The sequence below is a fragment of the Eurosta solidaginis genome, unplaced genomic scaffold (genome assembly GCF_040869045.1).
Source record: "Eurosta solidaginis isolate ZX-2024a unplaced genomic scaffold, ASM4086904v1 ctg00001029.1, whole genome shotgun sequence".
Lineage (NCBI taxonomy): Eukaryota > Metazoa > Arthropoda > Insecta > Diptera > Tephritidae > Eurosta > Eurosta solidaginis.
Window position 1 is genome coordinate 1,137,527 of NW_027136882.1, and position 8,444 is coordinate 1,145,970.

The window sequence follows — 8,444 nt, forward strand, 5'->3', positions numbered from 1 at the left end:
GTTCACATAAAAACCTATCATCTGCAAAAACTTAATCGATTCTGTCTTGCTTGGTTCAATAGATATGGACACTTTTCCCTTTTAGTCGGTTAACCCCACCCACAAGAGATATGGACACTTATCCCTTTTAGGGGGGTTAACCCCATCCACTTTGGCGTAGAAATTGAACCGTTAAAGATAGAACCTTGGATCAGCTTGTAGATTAATATACACATAAAAACAAAATCGATTCTATCTTGCTTGGTTCAATAGATATGGATACTTATCCCTTTTAGTCGGTTAACCCCACCCACTTTGACGTAGAAATTGTACCGTTAACGATAGAACCTTGTATCAGCTTGTGGATTAATATACACATAAAAACCTATCATCTGCAGAAACAAAATCTATTCTATCTTGCTTGGTTCAATAGATATGGATACTTATCCCTTTTAGTCGGTTAACCCCACCCACTTTGACGTAGAAATTGTACCGTTAACGATAGAACCTTGTGTCAGCTTGTGGATTAATATACACATAAAAACCTATCATCTGCAGAAACAAACTCGATTCTATCTTGCTTGGTTCAATAGATATGGATACTTATCCCTTTTAGTCGGTTAACCCCACCCACTTGGACGTAGAAATTGTACCGTTAACGATAGAACCTTGGGTCAGCTTACGGATTAATATACACATAAAAACCTACCATCTACAAAAATAAATTCGATTCTATCATGCTTGGTTCAATAGATATGGATACTTATACCTTTTAGTCGGTTAACCCCACCCAGTTTGACGTAGAAACTGAACCGTTAACGATAGAACCTTGGATCAGCTTACGGATTAATATACACATAAAAACCTATCATCTGCAAAAACAAAATCGATTCTATCTTGCTTGGTTCAATAGATATGGATACTTATACCTTTTAGTCGGTTAACCCCACCCAGTTTGACGTAGAAACTGAACCGTTAACGATAGAACCTTGGATCAGCTTACGGATTAATATACACATAAAAACCTATCATCTGCAAAAACAAAATCGATTCTATCTTGCTAGGTTCAATAGATATGGACACTTATCCCTTTTAGTCGGTTAACCCCACCCACAATAGATATGGACACTTATCCCTTTTAGTCGGTTACTTTGATGTAGAAATTGAACCGTTAACGATAGAACCTTGTATCAGCTTGTGGATTAATATACACATAAAAACCTATCATCTGCAAAAACAAAATCGATTCTATCTTGCTTGGTTCAATAGATATGGATACTTATACCTTTTAGTCGGTTAACCCCACCCAGTTTGACGTAGAAACTGAACCGTTAACGATAGAACCTTGTATCAGCTTGTGGATTAATATACACATAAAAACCTATCATATGCAGAAACAAAATCTATTCTATCTTGCTTGGTTCAATAGATATGGACACTTATACCTTTTAGTCGGTTAACCCCACCCAGTTTGACGTAGAAACTGAACCGTTAAGGATAGAACCTTGGATCAGTTTACGGATTAATATACGCATAAAAACCTACCATCTGCAAAAATAAATTCGATTCTATCTTGCTTGGTTCAATAGATATGGATATTTATACCTTTTAGTCGGATAACCCCACCCAGTTTGACGTAGAAACTGAACCGTTAACGATAGAACCTTGGATCAGCTTACGGTTTAATATACACACAAAAACAAAATCGATTCTATCTTGCTAGGTTCAATAGATATGGACACTTATCCCTTTTAGTCGGTTAACCCCACCCACAATAGATATGGACACTTATCCCTTTTAGTCGGTTACTTTGATGTAGAAATTGTACCGTTAACGATAGAACCTTGTATCAGCTTGTGGATTAATATACACATAAAAACCTATCATCTGCAGAAACAAAATCTATTCTATCTTGCTTGGTTCAATAGATATGGATACTTATCCCTTTTAGTCGGTTAACCCCACCCACTTTGACGTAGAAATTGTACCGTTAACGATAGAACCTTGGATCAGCTTACGGATTAATATGCACATAAAAACCTACCATCTGCAAAAATAAATTCGATTCTATCATGCTTGGTTCAATAGATATGGACACTTATCCCTTTTTGCCGGTTAACCCCACCCACAATAGATATGGACACTTATCCCTTTTAGTCGGTTAACCCCACCCAGTTTGACGTAGAAACTGAACCGTTAACGGTAGAACCTTGTATCAGTTTGTGGATTAATACACACATAAAAACCTATCATCTGTAGAAACAAAATCGATTCTATCTTGCTTGGTTCAATAGATATGGACACTTTTCCCTTTTAGTCGGTTAACCCCACCCAAAATAGATATGGACACTTATCCCTTTTAGGGGGTTAACCCCATCAACTTTGGCGTAGAAATTGAACCGTTAAAGATAGAACCTTGTATCAGCTTGTAGATTAATATACACATAAAAACAAAATCGATTCTATCTTGCTTGGTTCAATAGATATGGATACTTATCCCTTTTAGTCGGTTAACCCCATCCACTTTGACGTAGAAATTGAACCGTTAACGATACAACCTTGCATCAGCTTGTGGATTAATATACACATAAAAACCTATCATCTGCAGAAACAAAATCTATTCTATCTTGCTTGGTTCAATAGATATGGATACTTATCCCTTTTAGCCGGTTAACCCCACCCAAAATAGATATGGACACTTATCCCTTTTAGGGGGTTAACCCCATCAACTTTGGCGTAGAAATTGAACCGTTAAAGATAGAACCTTGTATCAGCTTGTAGATTAATATACACATAAAAACAAAATCGATTCTATCTTGCTTGGTTCAATAGATATGGATACTTATCCCTTTTAGTCGGTTAACCCCACCCACTTTGACGTAGAAATTGTACCGTTAACGATAGAACCTTGTATGAGCTTGTGGATTAATATACACATAAAAACCTATCATCTGCAGAAACAAAATCTATTCTATCTTGCTTGGTTCAATAGATATGGATACTTATCCCTTTTAGTCGGTTAACCCCACCCACTTTGACGTAGAAATTGTACCGTTAACGATAGAACCTTGGATCAGCTTACGTATTAATATACACATAAAAACCTATCATCTGTAGAAACAAAATCGATTCTATCTTGCTTGGTTCAATAGATGTGGACACTTTTCCCTTTTAGTCGGTTAACCCCACCCAAAATAGATATGGACACTTATCCCTTTTAGGGGGTTAACCCCATCAACTTTGGCGTAGAAATTGAACCGTTAAAGATAGAACCTTGTATCAGCTTGTAGATTAATATACACATAAAAACAAAATCGATTCTATCTTGCTTGGTTCAATAGATATGGATACTTATCCCTTTTAGTCGGTTAACCCCATCCACTTTGACGTAGAAATTGAACCGTTAACGATACAACCTTGCATCAGCTTGTGTATTAATATACACATAAAAACCTATCATCTGCAGAAACAAAATCTATTCTATCTTGCTTGGTTCAATAGATATGGATACTTATCCCTTTTAGTCGGTTAACCCCACCCAAAATAGATATGGACACTTATCCCTTTTAGGGGGTTAACCCCATCAACTTTGGCGTAGAAATTGAACCGTTAAAGATAGAACCTTGTATCAGCTTGTAGATTAATATACACATAAAAACAAAATCGATTCTATCTTGCTTGGTTCAATAGATATGGATACTTATCCCTTTTAGTCGCTTAACCCCACCCACTTTGACGTAGAAATTGTACCGTTAACGATAGAACCTTGTATCAGCTTGTGGATTAATATACACATAAAAACCTATCATCTGCAGAAACAAAATCTATTCTATCTTGCTTGGTTCAATAGATATGGATACTTATCCCTTTTAGTCGGTTAACCCCACCCACTTTGACGTAGAAATTGTACCGTTAACGATAGAACCTTGGATCAGCTTACGGATTAATATACACATAAAAACCTACCATCTGCAAAAATAAATTCGATTCTATCTTGCTTGGTTCAATAGATATGGATACTTATACCTTTTAGTCGGTTAACCCCACCCAGTTTGACGTAGAAACTGAACCGTTAACGATAGAACCTTGGATCAGCTTACGGATTAATATACACATAAAAGCCTATCATCTGCAAAAACAAAATCGATTCTATCTTGCTAGGTTCAATAGATATGGACACTTATCCCTTTTAGTCGGTTAACCCCACCCACAATAGATATGGACACTTATCCCTTTTAGTCGGTTACTTTGATGTAGAAATTGTACCGTTAACGATAGAACCTTGTATCAGCTTGTGGATTAATATACACATAAAAACCTATCATCTGCAGAAACAAAATCAATTCTATCTTGCTTGGTTCAATAGATATGAATACTTATCCCTTTTAGTCGGTTAACCCCACCCACTTTGACGTAGAAATTGTACCGTTAACGATAGAACCTTGGATCAGCTTACGTATTAATATACACATAAAAACCTATCATCTGCAAAAACAAAATCGATTCTATCTTGCTAGGTTCAATAGATATGGACACTTATCCCTTTTAGTCGGTTAACCCCACCCACAATAGATATGGACATTTATCCCTTTTAGTCGGTTACTTTGATGTAGAAATTGAACCATTAACGATAGAACCTTGTATCAGCTTGTGGATTAATATACACATAAAAACCTATCATCTGCAAAAACAAAATCAATTCTATCTTGCTTGGTTCAATAGATATGGATACTTATACCTTTTAGTCGGTTAACCCCACCCAGTTTGACGTAAAAACTGAACCGTTAACGATAGAACCTTGTATCAGCTTGTGGATTAATATACACATAAAAACCTATCATCTGCAGAAACAAAATCAATTCTATCTTGCTTGGTTCAATAGATATGGACACTTATACCTTTTAGTCGGTTAACCCCACCCAGTTTGACGTAGAAACTGAACCGTTAAGGATAGAACCTTGGATCAGCTTACGGATTAATGTACGCATAAAAACCTACCATCTGCAAAAATAAATTCGATTCTATCTTGCTTGGTTCAATAGATATGGATATTTATACCTTTTAGTCGGATAACCCCACCCAGTTTGACGTAGAAACTGAACCGTTAACGATAGAACCTTGGATCAGCTTACGGTTTAATACACACATAAAAACCTATCATATGCAAAAACAAAATCGATTCTATCTTGCTAGGTTCAATAGATATGGACACTTATCCCTTTTAGTCGGTTAACCCCACACACAATAGATATGGACACTTATCCCTTTTAGTCGGTTACTTTGATGTAGAAATTGTACCGTTAACGATAGAACCTTGTTTCAGCTTGTGGATTAATATACACATAAAAACCTATCATCTGCAGAAACAAAATCTATTCTATCTTGCTTGGTTCAATAGATATGGATACTTATCCCTTTTAGTCGGTTAACCCTACCCACTTTGACGTAGAAATTGTACCGTTAACGATAGAACCTTGGATCAGCTTACGGATTATTGTACACATAAAAACCTACCATCTGCAAAAATAAATTCGATTCTATCATGCTTGGTTCAATAGATATGGACACTTATCCCTTTTAGTCGGTTAACCCCACCCACAATAGATATGGACACTTATCCCTTTTAGTCGGTTAACCCCACCCAGTTTGACGTAGAAAATGAACCGTTAACGGTAGAACCTTGTATCAGCTTGTGGATTAATACACACATAAAAACCTATCATCTGTAGAAACAAAATCTATTCTATCTTGCTTGGTTCAATAGATATGGACACTTATACCTTTTAGTCGGTTAACCCCACCCAGTTTGATGTAGAAACTGAACCGTTAACGACAGAACCTTGGATTAGCTTACGGATTAATATACACATAAAAACCTTCCATCTGCAAAAATAAATTCGATTCTATCTTGCTTGGTTCAATAGATATGGATACTTATCCCTTTTAGTCGGTTAACCCCATCCACTTTGACTTAGAAATTGAACCGTTAAGATACAACATTGGATCAGGCTGTAGATTAATATACACATAAAAACCTATCATCTGCGAAAACAAAATCGATTCTATCTTGCTAGGTTCAATAGATATGGACACTTATCCCTTTTATTCGGTTAACCCCACCCACAATAGATATGGACACTTATCACTTTTAGTCGGTTACTTTGATGTAGAAATTGTACCGTTAACGATAGAACCTTGTATCAGCTTGTGTATTAATATAAACATAAAAACCTATCATCTGCAGAAACAAAATCTATTTTATCTTGCTTGGTTCAATAGATATGGACACTTATACCTTTTAGTCGGTTAACCCCACCCACTTTGACGTAGAAAAAGAACCGTTAACGTTAGAACCTTGGATCAGCTTGTGGATTAATATACACATAAAAACCTATCATCTGCAAAAACATAATCGATTCTATCTTGCTTGGTTCAATAGATATGGACACTTTTCCCTTTTATTCGGTTAACTCCACCCACAATAGATATGGACACTTATCCCTTTTAGGGGGTTACTTTGATGTAGAAATTGTACCGTTAACGATAGAACCTTGTATCAGCTTGTGGATTAATATACACATAAAAACCTATCATCTGCAGAAACAAAATCTATTCTATCTTGCTTGGTTCAATAGATATGGACACTTATCCCTTTTAGTCGGAAAACCCCACCCACTTTGACGTAGAAATTGAACCGTTAACGATAGAACCTTGGATAAGCTTGTGGATTAATATACGCATAAAAACTTATCATCTGCAAAAACATAATCGATTCTATCTTGCTTGGTTCAATAGATATGGACACATTTCCCTTTTAGTCGGTTAACTCCACCCACAATAGATATGGACACTTATCCCTTTTAGGGGGTTACTTTGATGTAGAAATTGTACCGTTAACGATAGAACCTTGTATCAGCTTGTGGATTAATATACACATAAAAACCTATCATCTGCAAAAACAAAATCGATTCTATCTTGCTAGGTTCAATAGATATGGACACTTATCCCTTTTAGTCGGTTAACCCCACCCACAATAGATATGGACACTTATCCCTTTTAGTCGGTTACTTTGATGTAGAAATTGAACCGTTAAAGATAGAACCTTGGATCAGCTTGTAGATTAATATACACATAAAAACAAAATCGATTCTATCTTGCTTGGTTCAATAGATATGGATACTTATCCCTTTTAGTCGGTTAACCCCACCCACTTTGACGTAGAAATTGTACCGTTAACGATAGAACCTTGTATCAGCTTGTGGATTAATATACACATAAAAACCTATCATCTGCAGAAACAAAATCTATTCTATCTTGCTAGGTTCAATAGATATGGACACTTATCCCTTTTAGTCGGTTAACCCCACCCACAATAGATATGGACACTTATCCCTTTTAGTCGGTTACTTTGATGTAGAAATTGAACCGTTAACGATAGAACCTTGTATCAGCTTGTGGATTAATATACACATAAAAACCTATCATCTGCAAAAACAAAATCGATTCTATCTTGCTAGGTTCAATAGATATGGACACTTATCCCTTTTAGTCGGTTAACCCCACCCACAATAGATATGGACACTTATCCCTTTTAGTCGGTTACTTTGATGTAGAAATTGAACTGTTAACGATAGAACCTTGTATCAGCTTGTAGATTAATATACACATAAAAACCTATCATCTGCAGAAACAAAATCGGTTCTATCTTGCTTGGTTCAATAGATATGGATACTTATCCCTTTTAGTCGGTTAACCCCATCCACTTTGACGTAGAAATTGAACCGTTAACGATACAACCTTGTGTCAGCTTGTGGATTAATGTTCACATAAAAACCTATCATCTGCAAAAACATAATCGATTCTGTCTTGCTTGGTTCAATAGATATGGACACTTTTCCCTTTTAGTCGGTTAACCCCACCCACAAGAGATATGGACACTTATCCCTTTTAGGGGGGTTAACCCCATCCACTTTGGCGTAGAAATTGAACCGTTAAAGATAGAACCTTGGATCAGCTTGTAGATTAATATACACATAAAAACAAAATCGATTCTATCTTGCTTGGTTCAATAGATATGGATACTTATCCCTTTTAGTCGGTTAACCCCACCCACTTTGACGTAGAAATTGTACCGTTAACGATAGAACCTTGTATCAGCTTGTGGATTAATATACACATAAAAACCTATCATCTGCAGAAACAAAATCTATTCTATCTTGCTTGGTTCAATAGATATGGATACTTATCCCTTTTAGTCGGTTAACCCCACCCACTTTGACGTAGAAATTGTACCGTTAACGATAGAACCTTGTGTCAGCTTGTGGATTAATATACACATAAAAACCTATCATCTGCAGAAACAAACTCGATTCTATCTTGCTTGGTTCAATAGATATGGATACTTATCCCTTTTAGTCGGTTAACCCCACCCACTTGGACGTAGAAATTGTACCGTTAACGATAGA